General features: G+C 40.9%; 1 pseudogene across 1 annotated transcript in view; it reads left to right on the forward strand.

Annotated features, from left to right (window-relative positions):
- The window catches only part of LOC146399366 (uncharacterized), an 86,109-nt pseudogene that overhangs the window by 54,873 nt on the left and 13,176 nt on the right, over positions 1-18,060 (forward strand). Inside the window, exon 4 of the transcript XR_014817600.1 lies at positions 16,756-16,901. The product of XR_014817600.1 is annotated as an uncharacterized LOC146399366 (transcript). The remainder of the gene's footprint in view (positions 1-16,755; positions 16,902-18,060) is intronic.

The following is an 18,060-nucleotide window of genomic DNA, read 5'->3' on the forward strand; positions in this document are numbered from 1 at the left end:
CTTTAGAATCCTCTCTTTATCTTTAACTTTTACCATTTTTATTATAATATGTCTTGGTGTGTGCCTGTTTGGGTTCCACTTATTTGGGGCCCTCTGTGCTTCCTGTATCTTGATATCAGTATCCTTTAGATTTGGAAAGTTTTCAGCCATAATTTCATCAAATATATTTTCAATCCCCTTTCCTTTTTCTTCTCCTTCTGGAATTCTTATTATGCATAGATCAGCCCGCTTTATATTATCCCATAGGTCTCTTATATTGCTTTCATGTTTTTTCATTTGGTTTTCTCTCTGCTGTCCTGTTTGGGTGATTTCCATTATTCCGTCTTCTGTATCACTCATTCCTTCCTCAGCATTGTTCATTCTAGTCTTTATTGCCTTTAGCTTAGTTTGTATCACTGCAAATGAATTTTCTAGTTTATCTTGGCTTCTCCTTATATTTTCTAGCTCTTTTCTGAGGGAATCTGCATTACTGTTCATATCCTCTCTTAATTCCTTCAGTATTTTCACTATTTCCCTTTTGAACTCAAAGTCTGTCAGACTGCAGAGGTTTGTTTCATTTTTGATTGCTTTAGGTCAATTCTCCTGTTGCTTTAACTGGGAATGGTTTCTGAGCTTCTTCATTGTGCTTGTGTTTTTCTTTTTCTGTGAATTTGGGGAAGTCAAACTGTAATTTTGTACAGTCCAGGGTATGGGCAGGGCTGGCTCTGTGAAGGTGGGACTGGATCTGTGCAGGCTGGGCATGGGTGCCAGGAGCACACAAGGGTGTCAGCAGGGCCAGATCCATGCAGGCGGGGTGCAGGTGCCAGGAAGGAGTGCTCAGCTCTCTGCGATCTGGTGGGCAAGCGTGCATACTGGGGCCCAAGGAGTTTTCTATGGTGGCCTGCCCCTCCTCCTCTCCCCTTCCCAACAGTGGCGCCTTGCCTCTCCTGCAGGTCTGGACCTTCTCCCAGGTTCCCTCTGCCTTGGCTTTCCACTCCCCATCCCTTAGAATACCACTCCCCCTGCCAGCAGCACACTGCTCCCTAGTCTCTTAGGTTGTCTCCACACGACCAACCCCAGCCCACTCCCCGGGACTGACCTCTGGAGCCTAAGTGTCTCAGTCTGTGGTGTCTGTGTCAGTGGTTCAGATGGTCTGTGAGTCTCTCACTCTGCTTTTTGGATCTCAGAGCTGCTGCTGTGCTTTTTTCAGCTTCTTGGAGTTCTATCCAACTCAGCTGATCTTTCTGTTGGTTAGGTGGCTTCCCAGGGTGTAGGTTCCCTTTCTGTCACAATCCCTCACGGGACAGTTAGACCCATCCTGATTCCTTTTCTTTCTCTCTCTCTCTTTTTTCTTTTGTCCTATGCAGTTCTGTCAAGAGTTTCTTGCCCTTTTTGGAAGTTTAAGTTCTTCTGCCAGCATTCAGTTGATATTCTGTGTGAATCATTTTACATGTAGATGTGTTTTTTTTTTTTTAATGTGTTTGTGGGAGAGGGTGAGCACGTCCTCTTACTCTCCCACCATCTTGCAAGACCCTTGAAATGTTACAAGATTATTTCTAATCTAGTTGCCAAGGCTCCCAGTTCAACCCTACAGAGGCACAGGGCCTCTTAGTGTTGCAGGATTCTCATACAAAGAATGGGACACTGAGGCTTTTTGCCAGGAAGCATCATTTATTCATGCCAGCACTGGCTCAGTGGATTCATTCCCAAAGGCTGAGCCTGAACACAGCAGGGCACTGTCTTATATACCCTCTGTTATTTTTCTTTTACACTTTGGTCCCTTTGTCCCCCTTATGAGATAACATACATTCTGTAAATTCTGGTTGGATGGTCTATGCTGCAAAGTTTCACATGGATACTGATTATGTCATATTGCCACAAAGTTTTGAATGCGTACACAGATGCTGGTTGTGCACGTTGCCTTCCCTTTGTTCTGGGAGGGCCCTTATTAGGATAATGCATCAGTTGGACCTGGAGGAGTTCAACCAATGACCTTGCAGAGAATAATTATATTCTCTGATTACAGATAGTAATGGGTCTTTATTTTTTCTAGGACAGGGGAACATTCCCCTTTAGTGGGGAAAGTGGTTCAAACTGAGGGAGGTGATGTGAGGACCTTTGGAAACAGCCTAAGTTCAGAGTTCAGCACCTGCATTTACTCGTTCTGTGATTTAACCTGAAATTTAAAACTTCTAAGCCTGGCTTTCTGTATGGCAATGTAAAATATTAACACCTAGTTCCCAGAGCTATTGATATGCTGAAATAGATAATTTTCAAGATCTCATTAGCAAATGCAAAGCATGATTCTTTCTTGCTGTTACTTCTGGGTGATACTGACACCCAGTGAGTGAACAGCCCAGAGACCATGACATCTACAGGCCTGGGCCAAATTCCTGGCTTTCTCCCTTGTTAACTCTGGGACTGGTTGTAAGTCACTTAACCTCTCAAACTCACTTTCTCATCCACAAATATGGAAATAATAAAAACCTACCACAGTGTTCTGAGAATTAAATGAGATAACATTGGTACTGTACTTGATGCAGGTCACTAATTTTAATATAGATGAGAATAATGAGTGTTTTCCCATGGACCAGATATTATGTTATGTGTTTTGGATACTAATCTCATTTAGTTCTCAGACCATCTTTTGTGTGTGTGTGTGTGTGAAACATAAGCTTTAAAAATGTTGGTTATACATTTCCCAAGGTCACAGGGACTTGATCTTGGAGAAATGACAGTGAGTGATAGCTTGGAGCGAGATCTTAATTTTCTGCTCAGGAATTGAACCTGGGCAGCCTGGTTGAAAACCAAGAACCCTAACTACTAGCCACTAGATTAAACTGGGGCTAACTGCAGAAATGCCCTGATTTTTGCCCCCTGTTGAAAGAAAGACTCTTTAAAGGAGGCAAAGACTGTGAAAACAGGTATAAAGTTTATACCTGTCAGAGTCACAGTACGACATGTGGGAGAGCACACAGAATAGTAGTTTATTTATTTAAGTCAGAAGCAAAGATGAGTGTGGGTACAGGTGTCCCCCTGAGTGAGGAGTGCACCGGAGAGGTGATTTAAATCACTTCTATACCACAGTTCTTCTGGGACTTTGTTTACCTTTGTCCAATTATCTTGTTTCATTTCTCACATCTGACTGGACACAGGACCCTCCCTGATATGTGTATACATCTTTGGGCAAAAATAGATTCCATAGTAAAGGGTGACAGGATGGTATTAGGACTTGTTATGGCCTGGTGCCCCCTCCCACTTTAACCCCTAGGAATCTTATAGTGCATGTGTAATTGGGGAGCTCTCCTTGACCCCAGGAGTGATTGAAGGGGTCATCTAATCTTTCTACTCCAGCAGAGCTCAGATCTTGCAATTAACTTTCTCCTTTGAGGTGTCAGAGAGAAGCTAGGCCTGTTTTACTCAGCCTAGGTCCCACCTGTTCTCACCCAGGGGCCCATCTACCACCTGCCTCAGACTCAAGGCCACTTCTTTACTTAATTGCTAGTTACTTGCCAATAACTGTTGGTGTCTTTCCTTCACACCTTGGTGTTGTTCCAATTAATTCAGATAAACCCCAGAGGAAAGAGCAGGGCTGAGTTATAACGGACACATTCAATATAAAAATTTTTTCCTTATTAGTCTTCTTTTTTTTTTTTTTTTGTCGTTTTGTCCTTTTTCAGGGCTGCACCTGTGACATATGGAAGTTTCCAGACTAGGGGTCTAATCAGAGCTGTAGCCGCCAGCCTTCACCACAGCCACAGCAATGCCAGATCTGAGCCACATCTGTGATCTACACCACAGCTTATGGCAATGCCAGATCCTTAACCCCCTGAGTGAGGCCAGGGATCAAACCCACAACCTCATGGTTCCTAGTCAGATTGTTTCCACTGTGCCATGGCAGGAACTCCTTATTAGTCTTGTTTTACTTAAAAATGTCAGCTATTTCAAAATTGACCTATACTGCCCCAAGCAGTCTTTTCTTTCACCTGCGCCTTTTATTAAGACTTTTACCAAGAGATTTATTAAGACACATACCATGCAGTGGGGAAAAAGCTGAAGTGGCTTTGAAGGACATTAATTGGAGGGAAAATTAGGGAGAGGAGCTCAATAATTAAATTCAAATTGCCTGTCTGAATTTTGGAGGAAATGTTAAAGAGAAAATGTTTTCCAACAAAGTGCTAAACTGAGGACAAGTGCTTTCACATAATGCTCCAACTTCATCTGCAAAGGAGGCGAAGGGAAGAAAACTTACATTACTCTCTGTCTGGGATGGGAGGAGAAACCCATCAAAATATTTCTGAGCCAAGGTTAGTTGTAGTCATCTTAGCATCTGCTGCTGGAACATCATTTTCACTATGAGTGAGAAGGGCCACCTTAGAGGAGAATAAGTGATAGCTGTGTCCCCTGACACTTGTAATGGCAGAATTTCCAGATTATGGGATCAACAATTACGTGGGGTGGGGGAGAGTGCCTTTAGTTTGTGTGGTTGTGTGTTTTAGTTCCTATCTTGGTGCACAGAAAACTGATAAGAGTGGGTACCTCTCACAGAGATATTTGAGAAGAAGGGAAGTTTGTCTTCATGGAATAAGCATAAAATAACCTTGGACAAAATTAATCCAGTTCTGCCTTGATAAAGACTTGATGGTTTGCATATCACTCAGAACCGATTGAACCAGGGCCTATGTTTCTTGCATTTCCCATGAGCTTCCATCTGTTTGATGGGCTGACCAGGTAGTGTGAGAGGGATGAGCACAGGCTTTGGAGCTGGGTAGAGTTTGAATTCCAGCTGCATCACCATAGATGAGGTGATCTGGGGCCATGGCTTTTCTCTTTGCACCTCCTCTGTCTAATGTACATAAGAATAGTGTTGTGAGAAATGAATTCAAGATACAAAGCATTTTGGAGAATGAAAGTATTCCGTAAATACTCAATAGAGAGCATAAAAATAATCCAGAGATCACAGACTAGCAGCCCATCAGCTAGTAGGTGAAGGCATGGCAGCAGGTTTTCTCTGGCCCCTTAGTGGGGACAAGAGCTCACTTCATACTTGAACTTCATTTCTACTCCTTTTTGTCATCTCAGAGTTTAACACCAGTTGCCAATACCAATGCACTTTACCCTATTATTTATCTTAAAGAGGAGAATTATCTCTCTGTATCCATATTTTTTTCAACATTGGGCAAACAAAAAAATAAATGTAGTAAACATGATATATATTTCTCTCTCGCTCACTCTGGCTCACTCTCTCTCAATCTTTTTTTTTTTTTTTTTTTTTTTTTGCCACCCCATAGCATATGGATCTCCCAGGCCAGGAATCAGATCTAAGGTTCAGTTGCAACTTTTGCTGCAGTTGTGGCAACACCAGATCATTTAACCCACTGTTCTAGGCCGATGATCAAACCTGTGTTCTGGCACTACAGAAATCCCATACATCCTGTTGCACCACAGTGGGAACTCCAGTACATGTTTTTAAAGGTTGGGAATTACAAGAGATTCCTAAGTGTTAATTATGGGAAAATTATTTGTGTGAAGTTATGGCCATGATAGTTACTTAAATTTGCTGTTCCTGTATTCCCCAAATTGAGGCAGGACTGTGCCCCATCTCAGCAGGAAGTAGCCAGAGCAGACATCACCCCATTCCCTGAAAGACTTGGAGAAAGATAAAACAGAAATGGGGATTTGTTGCCGTAATTCAACCTCTGCTCACTGGTGCCAAATAGAAATGTGGAAACAGAGTTTTGGGTGAAGGAGAAATAATAGCTTTATTGCTTTGCCAGGCAAAGGAGGGTCACAGCAGGCTAATGCCTCAAAGACTGTGCCACCCTAAGGAGAGATGGGGAGGTGGTTTTATAGTTTGAGGAGTGAAAAACAGGGCCACAGATAAGGATCAGGATAGAGGCAAGCTTGCATTGTTTTCAAAGCTGGTGTTCAGTGGTCTGGTGGTCTTCTTCCCAGAATAAGGAATGCTTCATTAACATCTTCCATGTGTTGGGGGGTTTAGTTCTGCAGAAGAGCTTCAAAGATATTCTTTGAGGAGGGACCAGGACCCTGCCCCCAAGGCTGCACTATTGTTTCTTGACTGCTCCTCCCTGGGGTCTCTGTATCCCCTCCCTTCCCTGATGAGCAACTGTTTGAACCTGCCCTTTGGAACCCAGGGAAGGTCATGGAGGCTGAAGTGTATTCTCTAAAACAAGAAATGGGGGATGCAGAAAGGCTTGTGTGCCCAGGAGCCTGCAGGGCCCTGCTTGGTTTCAGGTTTAAAACCAAGTTCCCCTAAAACTGAGTACCTCTGCTGAGTTTATGATTAACCTCTCTATCCAAAATGAACATTCTCTTGTCTAACATCTGTTCTCCTCAAGATTGAGAAGTACCAATGTGGGGGGGGGGGTGGATATGAAACCAAGCAGGACCCTGTGGGGCTCCTGGGCACACAAGTTTTCTGTGACCCCCATTTCTTGTTTTAGGGGAATGGGTTTCAGCCTCCATGACTTTCTCTGAGATCCAAAAAGCAGGTTCAAACAGTTACTGATCAGGGAAGGGAGGGGATGCAGAGACCAGGAAGGAACAGTCAAGAGACAATAAATAGTGCAGCCTTGGGGCAGGGTCTTGATTCCTCCTCAAGGAATATATATAACAATATATTTAAGCCCTTCCACAGAACTGAAACCCTCAACAGAAGGAAGCAGTTGATGAAGTATTCTTCATTTCAAAAGAAGGATCATCAGAACCAATGCTGGGACCACTTAACAGCAGCTTTGAAAAATAATGCAAGCTTTTATCTATGCTGATCCTTATTAATGGCCCTACGTTTCACTCCAAAATTATAAAACCACCTCCCAATTTCTCCCGAGGAGGGCACAGTCTTTAAGGCATTAACCTGCTGTGGCCTCCTTTGCCTGGACAAGCAATAAATCTATCTTTTTCTCCTTCACCCCCAAATAAATAAATAAATAAAACTGTTGTTCCTGAATTTTGACCCATTGAGGGTGGAAGAAAACACACCTATCTAAGAGTGAACAAAAAGAAATTAGCCTATATTCTTAAAGACTCTTGTGACTGGAGTTTTCTTGTGTCAGCAGGTTGAGGATCCAGCATTGTCACTGCAGCTTCTCAGGTTGCTGCCATGTCTTGGGGTGGATCCCTGGCCCAGAAACTTCTGTGTGCTATGGGTATGGCCAAAAAAAAAAAAAAAAAAAAAAAAAAAAAAAAAAAAACTCAGGATTACAGAGAACCAAAAAGACATTGAAAGAAAATGCTGGAGTTCCCATCGTGGCACAGTGGTTAATGAATCCAACTAGGAACCATGAGGTGGGAGGTTCGATCCCTGCCTTTGTTCAGTGGGTTAAGTATCCCACGTTGCCGTGAGCTGTGGTGCAGTTTGCAGACTCGGCTCGGATCCCACTTTGCTGTGGCTCTGGCGTGGGCCAGCGGCTACAGCTCCGATTCGACCCCTAGCTTGGGAACCTCCATGTGCTGTGAGAGCGGCCCAAGAAATGCCAAAAAGACACCAAAAAAAAAAAAAAGAAAGAAAGAAAAAGAAAATGGGTAGATTTATCTGAGAAGTCTATTCCCTTCTAATCTGCATATACCATGGGATAAAAATAGCAAATTGAAATTTAGAAGCATGGAGTGTAAAGACCTAAACTTGGATTTCTTAAAAAAAATCAATTTCACAAGAACATAATGGAGACACCTGAGTTTGAAAATGTCCTCAGTGAAAAATAGGATCTTAATCTCAAAGACCTTTAAGAATGACTAAGGAGGTTTCAGGTACCTGATGGGTTTATGTATCTGGACATTCCTTAGCAATTCTTATTCCTATGACTATAAAAGCATCACTGATTCATCCCACAGGAAATCACAGTGGCTTTCCCTTCTTCCTGACCCCACTCAGAGAACAATTAGGAAAGTAATGCCTTTTCATCCTTATCCAGCATCACATACATAGTTAATGAGTTTCTCTGCCTGGACCATGTGAAGATGCAGCAAAAGTAACTGCCAGTGCTTAGGTTTTATGTCAGTACCCCTAAGGAAAATGACAACTTTTATTTTCTGTTCTTTGATTCATCTTGATGTTTGTTAAAATGACTGTCAATTCTGTTTCTTGAAGCTACAAAGGGGACAATACCAGCTACCAACACACTGCTCACAGTGAGCACAGTATATGAGGCTACAGACATAAAACAAGTGAAAAAGGAGGTGGAGTAGCATAGCTCATCTAAATCAAAATGCATTTCCTCTTAGAGAAGTTCTTATAAGTGGTCATGATCCTAAATGCTGAAATTCAAGTTTTCCAGAAGTTTCCAGGAAAACAAGCAATTAGATTATGAAATAACATGAGATTGAGTCGAATCTTTAGCAGAGTGTCAACTGTCACCTTTGGTAAAACAATCATTTTTTAAACAAATTGGGCATCATTCAATGTATGTGATTATAAGATCTGACCACAAGGGAGTTCCCATCATGACTCAGCAGAAATGAATCTGACTAGTAACCATGAGGACACAGGTTTGATCCCTGGCCTTGTTCAGTGGGTTAAGGATCTGGCATTGCCATGAGCTGTGGTGTAGGTCACAGACATGGCTTGAATCTGGCTTTGCTGTGGTTATGATGTAGGCTAATGGCTACATCTCTGATTCAACCCCTAGCCTGGGAACCTCCATATGCCACAGGTGCAGCTCTAAAAAAAAAAAAAAAAAAAAAAAAGTACCTGACCACAAGGATCCCCAAATGTAACATCTTAAGTGATATAAGAGTGAAACATCACCAAGACCTTTTGCTAAAGTGTTCTCTGTACAGAGTCCAACTGATAAAATCTAAGGTATTCTATTTCTGATAGCTCAGCAACACAGACAAATAAACCTTAATATGTTCTGAATATACAGCATTTAATACTGTGTATAAAGACAATGAGAGCTTCTTTAGGAGATGGTTCAAATTCAGTTAACATTGTTGACCTCTTATCAGGGATAAGACTCTGAGCTCCCTGAGGGCAAGCATGTATTGTGTTAGTGATGAAAATTTGGGGAAAAAGTGTACAGAGAACACTTTAACAAAAGCTCTTGGTGATGTTTCACCTTTACATCATCTAGGATGCTATATTTGTAACCCTCATGGTCAGATCTTATAATCACATACACTGAGTAATGCCAATACATTGGCAGTACTAGGTGATTTCCTCTCTCTTGCCACATTTAAGCTCCACTTCATGGATAAGCAAACTGGGGCTCAGAGCACTCAAAAGCTTATTGCCCAAAGTCACAATAGTGACAACTGTCCTCTGTCCTCCCTCTTAGCGCCCTGGCCATCGTGGATGTCAGAGCAGAGCTTATAGGCCTGATGAGTGAGGCGGGAACCAAAGTAGTATTTGGCAGGCGGTTGTGTCTGCAGTCCTCTGGTGGATGAGGTGAGGCTTGGTGTAAAGTTTCAATCCCAGTTGCTGCTAGGATGAGAGCAAGAGCCAGTCTGGCCAGTGAAGATGGTATTTTCACCCTCAGGTTTGGAGGCAGGAAAGTGGCTGCTCAAGGAGACTGGTAGGAAGAGGGAGGCAGGGAGAAAGTGAAATAGTTCAGGATGCCCTGCAGGGAAAGCCTGGGGAGGAGGTTTTTTGAGAAAAGCTATGTGTAATGGTGTCTGCATGTGGATGGAAAAAGAATTTTCTGGATTCAAAGCAAGGTATAGAAAAGACAAGTTTATTGAGGCAAGAGACACTGTTAACACAGTGGGCTGACTTCTTGATAATCAGGGAGATGCATGGTCATGTCTGTTTTATAGCCTGGAGACAAAGGAGAGAGAGGAGAGGTCTCACCATGCACCTATTGACCTGCTGATTGGTTGGGGAAGGATGGGGTCTTTGGATACACTTGCTGGTTGGTTGGGGGTGTATATTACCCCTATAGGGGTTGGGTAAGGCATGGGCCACATACCTTTCCTATCGGGGGCAGGAAGGAGTAGGCTAAGTTGCTGGGGTAGGGAGATCCTTTGGATCATTGTACCCATTACACTGAGACAGGAGGGATGCTAAGGGCCTGGTAATTCTTATCTCAGCTGGAGGCTTTTTGAGTTTTATCTCCTTGAAGAAGCCTTAAATCCTACACTAAGGAAGAAAGACACAGGCTAAAGCTGTAGATAGAGAAAGCACCACTTAAGAGGAACTAGGGAGCCATTGGACTGCATATAACCAAAAACCCTCTTTTTTTTTTTTTTTTTTTTTTTTTTTTTTTGGTAATCACAGTGTTCCTGTCCTTCAATGTAATGTCTTGAAGCAAAATGTGTGCTCATTGCTCCCTGCCCCCTGCTTCCTGTTGCTCAGGTCCAGTAGCTTCACTCCTTCATGAGTGAACAGCACTTTGCTTGCCCCTGAGAGCATCCAAGTTCAACCTCTCCTGAAGCCCCCAAAATGCTTCCTTACTCAAAGAGAACAGGAAACAGAGCCACCATGCTTCAGATTCTTCAAAGCCTTCTGCCTGATTTCCTTTGGACTTACTCTGATTTAATTCATTCCTTGGGTGTGTAGACACCACTCTGCTTTCAGCTGTTTCTCTTAACCTAATTCACAATTACACAACTATGCCGTCTTAGAATAAATCCTCCTTTCATATCTAAACCACATTTTTTTTCCAAATAAAATGAAGGTGAAATGATGGGATGATGTGAGCAGTCTGCATTCCTGAATAGGCCTCTTTTTTTTTTTTTAATGAAAATCTTTTTAGAATAAAGTATTAATTCTAAATTTCAAGAAAAAAATTTAGTGAGTTCCTATTTGACCAAACTATACTTTCTCTGAATACTGGATACCTAATATGAGCTTTGAATTTTTTTTTTATTTATTTTTTTTGTCTTTTTGTCTTTTCTATGGCTGCACCCACGGCATATGGAGATTCTCAGGCTAAGGGTCTAATTGGAGCTGTAGCCGCCGGCCTACACCAGAGCCACAGCAACGCCAGATCCAAGCTGATTCTGCAACCTACAATACAGCTCATGGCAATGCCGGATCCTTAACCCACTGGGCTAGGCCAGGGATCAAACCCGCAACCTCATGGTTCCTAGTCGGATTGGTTAACCATTGAGCCACGATGGGAACTCCTGAATTTTTAAGAACATTTTCCATTAAAAGAATGTGAAAATCAGTCTTGCATTACCTTTTGTCCACCTAAATTGCAAATCTGCATTAACATCTTCCTCCCCATTCAAAGCTAGTGCTATTTTCTTTTCTAGCATTTACACAGGTGGAGGTCACATCAGGAAACTGAGAGGCCTCAGTTTTCCACAACTTGAATTCATGTGTGAGTGTGTCTTTTTAGAGCCACAGATGGAAGTTCTCAGGCTAGGGGTCAAATCAGAGCTGTAGCCACTGGGCTACACCACATCCATAGCAACATGGGATCTGAGCCACATCTGTGACCTACACCACAGCTCAAGGCAATGCCAGATCCTTAATCCACTGAGTGAGGCCAAGGACTGAACCTGTTTCCTCATGGATAATAGATTCATTTCTGCTGAGCCATGATGGGAACTCCTCCTGCAACTTGAATTAAATCCACAGGAAACCTAATTGCACTCATCCCATACTCTAGTTTTATGAATGAAAATTTTGAATCTGATATATTCTTTAAAAAACTGATCTATGCTTTTATTGACAACTCTTTCAATATCAAGTGAGTAGGAATTTATTAGCAATCTGTGTACTGAATCCATTATCCAAGGATGGAAAATAAATGGGATGTATGCCCTCAGAAGATAAAGCATGTGCTCCCATTAGGCTGCAGGATGGACTCTGCTCCACTCTTCAGAATGTAGGTGGGGATCAGAGAGAGCCTGGAGAAACTCCAGGGCACAGTGCCCTTGACATTATCCTGGCACAGTTTTGCCCAAGTCAGTTATGGCTACAGAAATTATCAGATAACTAGAATATTGGCCTAGGAGGAAAAAGAGAAGGAGTGGGAAAAAAATAATAAAATAAAAGAATGAGTTCCTAGGGAAAAAAAAAAATCTTTACAGAATACTCAAATCTGCTAATCAGAAACAAGACAAGGATGTCCACTTTCACCACCGTTATTCAACGTAGTTTTGGAAGTCCTAGCCGTGGTAATCAGAGAAGAAAAAGAAATAAAAAGAATCCAAATTGGAAAAGAAAAAGTAAAACTATCACTATTTGCAGACGACAGGATGCTATACCTAGAAACCCCTAAAGATAACACCAGAGGCAGAGCTTCCATGCCTGCCCACTTGCATCTCTCACAAGCATCCTATCTCAATAAATCTATTTCTTGCCCATCAAAAAAAAAAAAAAAAAAAAAAAAAGACAGCACCAGAAAACTATTAGAACTCATCAATGAATTTGGCAAAGTTGCAGGCTACATATTTAATACACAGAAATCAATTGCATTTCTATATACTAATAATGAAAGAACAGAAAGAGAAATCAGAGAAACCATCCCATTTATAATTTCATCAAAAAGAATACCTAGGAAGAAACTTACCTAAAGAGACAAAAGACCTATTCTCTGAAAACTATAAAATGTTGATGAAAGAAATCAAAGATGACACAAACAGGTGGAAAGCTATAATATGCTTTGGATTGAAAGAATCAATATTGTCAAAATGATTATACTACCCAAGGCAATCTACAGATTCAGTGGAATCCCTATCAAATTACCAAAGAGATTATTCACAGAACTAGAACAGAATACTTCAAAATTTGTATGGAAACACAAGAGTGAACAGCCAAAGCAATATTGAAAAAGAAAAGCAAAATGGAGGAATCAAGCTTCCTGACTTCAGACAATGCTACAAAGCTACAGTCATCAAAACAATATGGTACTGGCACAAAAACAGAAATATAGAGACCAATGGAACTGGATGGAAAGCCCAGAAATAAACCTAGGTACCTATGGTCAATTAATCTATGACAAAGGAGGACAGAACATACAATGGAGGAAAGATAATCTCTCCAATAAAATGTGCTGGGAAAACTGGAAAGCTACATTTAAAAGAATGAAAGTAGAACACTAACACCATTACAAAAATAAACTCAAAATGGATTAAATATAAGGCCAGATACTATAAAACTCCTAGATGAAAACATAGGCAGAATGCTCTTTGACATAAATCACAGCAACTTCTTATTTGATCCACCTCCTAGAATAATTATGATAAAGACACAAACCATTGAGACCTAATCAAACTCAAAAGCTTTTACACAGCAAAGGAAACCATTAAAAAAACAAAAATACAACAAAAAAAAAAATGGGAGAAAAAACTCTGCCAACAATCCAACAGCAAAGGGCTTAATCTCCAAAATGTACAAACAACTCATGCAACTCAAAAACAAAAGGACAAACAACCCAAGTAAAAAATAAGCAGAAGATCTAAATAGACATTTTTCCAAAGACATATGGATGGCCAACAAGCATAAGAAAAAATGCTCAGTATCACTAATTATTAGAGAAATGCAAGTCAAAACTACAATGAGGTGTCACCTCACACCACTCAGAATGGCCATCATTAACAAGTCAAGAAATAACAAATTCTGGAGAAAAATATGGAGGAAAAGGTACCCTCCTTCACTGTTGGTGGGAGTGTAAATTGGTACAACCACTATGGAAAACAGATGGAGGTATCTCAGGAAACCAAATATAGAACTACCATATGATCCAGCAATTCCACTGCTGGGCATATATCCAGACAAAATTTTCATTGAAAAAGATGCGTGCACCCCTATGTTCATAGCAGCACTATTCAAAATAGCCAGCACATGGAAACAACCTAAATATCCATCAACAGATGAATGGATTAAGAAGATGTGGTACATATATACAATGAAATGTTACTCAGCCATAAAAAAGACAAACTAATGTCATTTCCAGCAACAGGGATGTAATTAGAGGCTCTCATACTAAGTAAAGTAAGCCAGAAAGAAAAAGACAAATACCATATGATGTCACTTATTTGTGGAATCTAAAATATGGAGCTGATGATCCTATCCAAAAAACAAAAACAAAACCAGAAACAGATCATGGCCAAGGAGAGCAGACTTGGGGTTCCCACTGGGGAAAGGGGAGGGAGTGGGATGGATGGGCATTTTGAGGTTTTGGGGTTTTGGTTTTTTTTTTTTTGTCTTTTTTAGGGCCACACCTGCAGCATATGGATGTTCCCAGGCAAGGGGTCTAATTGGAGCTGTAGCCACTGGCCCATGCCACAGCCACAGCAATGGGCATCAAAGCTGCGTCTGCGACCTACACCACAGCTTACAGCAATGCCAGGTCTTAACCCACTGAGCAAGGCCAGGGTAGAACCCACAACCTCATGGTTCCTAGTCAGATTCGTTAACCACTGAGCCATGATGGGAACTCCAATTTTGAGGGTTTTTTTGGATGCAAACTGTTATATTTGGAATGGATGTGTAATGGGACCCTACTGTATAGCACATGGAAATGTGTGTGATTGGATCATATTGCTGTACAATAGAACTTGATTGAACATTGTAAATCAACTATACATTAATGATAATAATAATAAAAAGAAAACTAAGGTTCTTCCTACTTAGGGACATTTATACATCCCTCCAAGTGGGAATTTCTTGCCACTTCTTTAGTACAAGAATCAGAGTCTATTATAATATTATAATAATATAAATAAAATATTCTATACTATTCTGGATTATAAACAATTCTATATTATAAATTATATGTTCTATATAGTTCTATAATATACAATTACTCTTCTGTATTACAAATATAAAATCACAGATGTGTTATTTATTCCCTGAAAGCTTTTCTGAGCTTCTCTCACCCCTACTCCCCTGGGCTGCTCTGGGCAATCCCACTTGCATGGGATCACTGGGACTCTGTAGCAAGGGAGGCAAGATCCAGGTCCTTTCCACTCTCCAGCCAGAGCCAAAGCTCTTGCCTGAGCAGGTGGTCAACTGTAGGCAGAGAAGGCTCTGTTTTGCAGTCCTTTGCATCTATTAAGTTCTGGAAAATGGGCAGTGCTTAGGTAAAAAGTAAATGCTTTTTAGTATTAAACATGTGTATTTTCATGGGACATATACACACATGCCACACAATCTTGCTCTGGATATGGCCAATTGCAGATACAGTGATGAGGACTGGTAGAGTAGAGGGCATCCACTTTGAGGATGGACAGGCCTACATCCAAATTCCTGCTCTTTCATGTTCAGCTATGAGGCTATAAGCAAATTCTGTCTCTTAATTTCCTCATCTGAACAATGAATTCAGAATCACCCATCACACAGAATTGTAGTGAGGATCAAATTGGACAGTGTGTAAGAAATGCCTATTACATATTATATGCTCAATAAATGATAGATGTCGTTAATTTTTGAGGAAGGCTGGAAAGAGCATAACATTTATTGGGAGCCTGTTGTTTCCCATGCCAAGTTTGTATTTAGAGCTTTAAATACATCACCTTGGAGTTCCCATTGTGGCACAGTGGTTAATGAATCCGACAAGGAACCATGAGGTTGAGGGTTCAATCCCTGGCCTTGGTCAGTGGGTTAAAGATCCCGCATTGCTGTGAGCTGTGGTTGTAGGTTGCAGACTCGACTCAGATCCCGCATTGCTCTGGCTCTGGTGTAGACAGGCGGCTACAGCTCTGATTAGATCCCTAGCCTGGGAACCTCCATATGCCACGGGAGCAGCCCAAGAAATGGTAAAAAGACCCAAAAAATAAATAAATAAATAAATATACCACCTTGTTCTACACGCAAACACACACACACACACAGAGAAAGAGCTGTGATGTAACTGTTAAAGGATTTTTTGTTTTGTTTTGTTTTTTTGTCTTTTTAGGGTTGTACCCATGGCACATGGAGGTTCCCAGACTAGGGGTCTAATTGGAGCTATAGCTGCCGGCCTACACCACAGCCACAACAACACAGGATCCAAGCCACAGCTGAGACCTACATCAGAGCTCATGGCAACACTGGATCCTTAACCCACTGAGTGAGGCCAGGGATCAAACCCACAACCTCATGGTTACTGATCAAGTTCGTTAACCACTGAGCCACAATGGGGACTCCTGTTAAAGGGTTTTTTTTTTTTTGATAATTTTTAAGTTAAAATTATGACTCTCATACTGATATAAAATAAATTTGTGTCAAATAGTTAACTTATTATATTTAATGAAAAAACTAGTAAGATATTACAACTGATTCAAGGAGAATTCAGAAAAACACATAGTCAAGAATACTGAAATGAGGATTTCCTGCCTGGCGCGGTGGGCTTAAGGATCCAGTGTAAGTTGCAGCTGCAGCTCAGATTTAATCTCTGGCCCTGGAAATTTCATATGCTGTGGGGGTGGTCATCAAAAAAATTCTGAAATGAATTTTTAAGAAGGTGAATATTGGTTGATATTCACAGGGATATCAATTGCATTCCACTGAACAAAATATATTTGAGTCTCTGTTCAAAAATAATTCATATTGCTATATTTTTTCTATAACTTAACAGAGTTGAAAAAAATAGCTCGAAGACAATGAAAAAGGCAGGCACTTGTAGAATCAGATAAACTGGAAGCATTATTAGATATCTTTTGTATTTTGTTCATTTCTAAAATTTTCACGATATTTTCTGGCATTAACCTTTATTATCCCCATTTTCAACTGAGAAACAAAATCATAGTGACTGTGTAAATTGTCTACAGGCACAAAAAGTGTAATTGGCAGTGTATGGATTCAAACTCATCTTTCATAACTTCAAAATTAGAGTGGCTTTGTTTGAAGTACTTGGAATTTGATTTTTCTTTTATTTTTAGAGGATGAACAATCAATATATCCGTCGAGAAGTCTTCTGCTGTGAAACTTGCCATGAGCTCAAAAGCTTCTGGGAGAAAGAAATTAGAAAACAGACTTGTTACCGGGAACTGGAAGAAGATTGACAGGGAAGGAGTGCCCTGGGAAAGTATGTGGATTGTTTCTCTGCTCTTTTTAGAGGTAGATTTCCCCAGAAATATACCAGATGTAGAGATGGGGGAAACTAACTTATTTTCATTACCCACTGTCCTAAGAATACAAATTTTGGAGATGGTATGGTCAAATCAGTGTAGCCACAAGACAAAAGGAGAATGAGGCTTAGAAGGAAGACATTTATTATACTCACAACCTTCAGAAAGCGCATCCCTGCATGCCATGCAGGGCCACAGGGGAAGCACCAGGTTTTTGACAGATGGCAGTAGACAGAAACAAAGGAAACGGCTATGCCAGAGCCTTTATTGGGATTTCTGAGGAAAAGTCAAGGCAGGGCAGAGTAAACAGCTTAAGGTTGGCTAGCTTGAATAATTCCCAATAGTTTGAGGATTTAAGGATGATCTGGTACGTGGCCTGGCCCTGGAATGATATAGGACAGGGGAAATATGACTTTATGTCTAAGAGTTAGATAAGGAGGTGGTTGGGGCCACAGACTTAGGATTGGTTAACACACAGAAGAAAGGGAAGGGCAGTCTTTCTGTGGCCAGAAAGCTTATTTATTTTTATTTTATTTTATTTTTTCATGGCTGCACCCATGGCATATGGAAATTCCTGGGCCAGTATTGAATCCAAGCCAGAGCTGCAACCTATACCACAGCTTCAGCAATGCCAGATCTTTTTGCCAACTGTGCTGGGCCGGGGATCAAATCCTCATCTCTGCAGCTACCTGAGCCAAGCCACTGCGTTTGGATTCTTAACCCACTTCAGCACAGTGAGAACTCCAAGAAAGCTTTTTAAGGTGTCAGTATATCATAAAATATAGAAAACTAAAGACATAATTCATCTACTCATTTATTTTTGCCACCATCTACCATAGTATACCAGGGTTTATCAACCTCAGCACTATTGATATTTATGACTTTACAAATCTTTGTTAGTGGGGTGGTTGTCTTATGCTTTGTAAGATATTTTAGTAGCACTTCCCTTAAAATGTTGGGATGCTGGTAGGACTCCCCCACTGTGACAACCAAAAACATCTCCTGATATTTCCAAACATGGATGGCAAATTTGCCCCTGATTGAGAATCAATGATTTATGGATCTGAATGAGGTTTTTAGTGTATAAACAAAAATAAGTTTTTGTTATTTATGTCT

Source organism: Sus scrofa, chromosome 10 (genome assembly GCF_054392235.1).
Source record: "Sus scrofa isolate SSC_HxYL_T2T_F1_AM1 chromosome 10, Sscrofa_HxYL_maternal_Yorkshire_Landrace_v2.0, whole genome shotgun sequence".
In the NCBI taxonomy this organism is placed as follows: Eukaryota; Metazoa; Chordata; class Mammalia; order Artiodactyla; family Suidae; genus Sus; species Sus scrofa.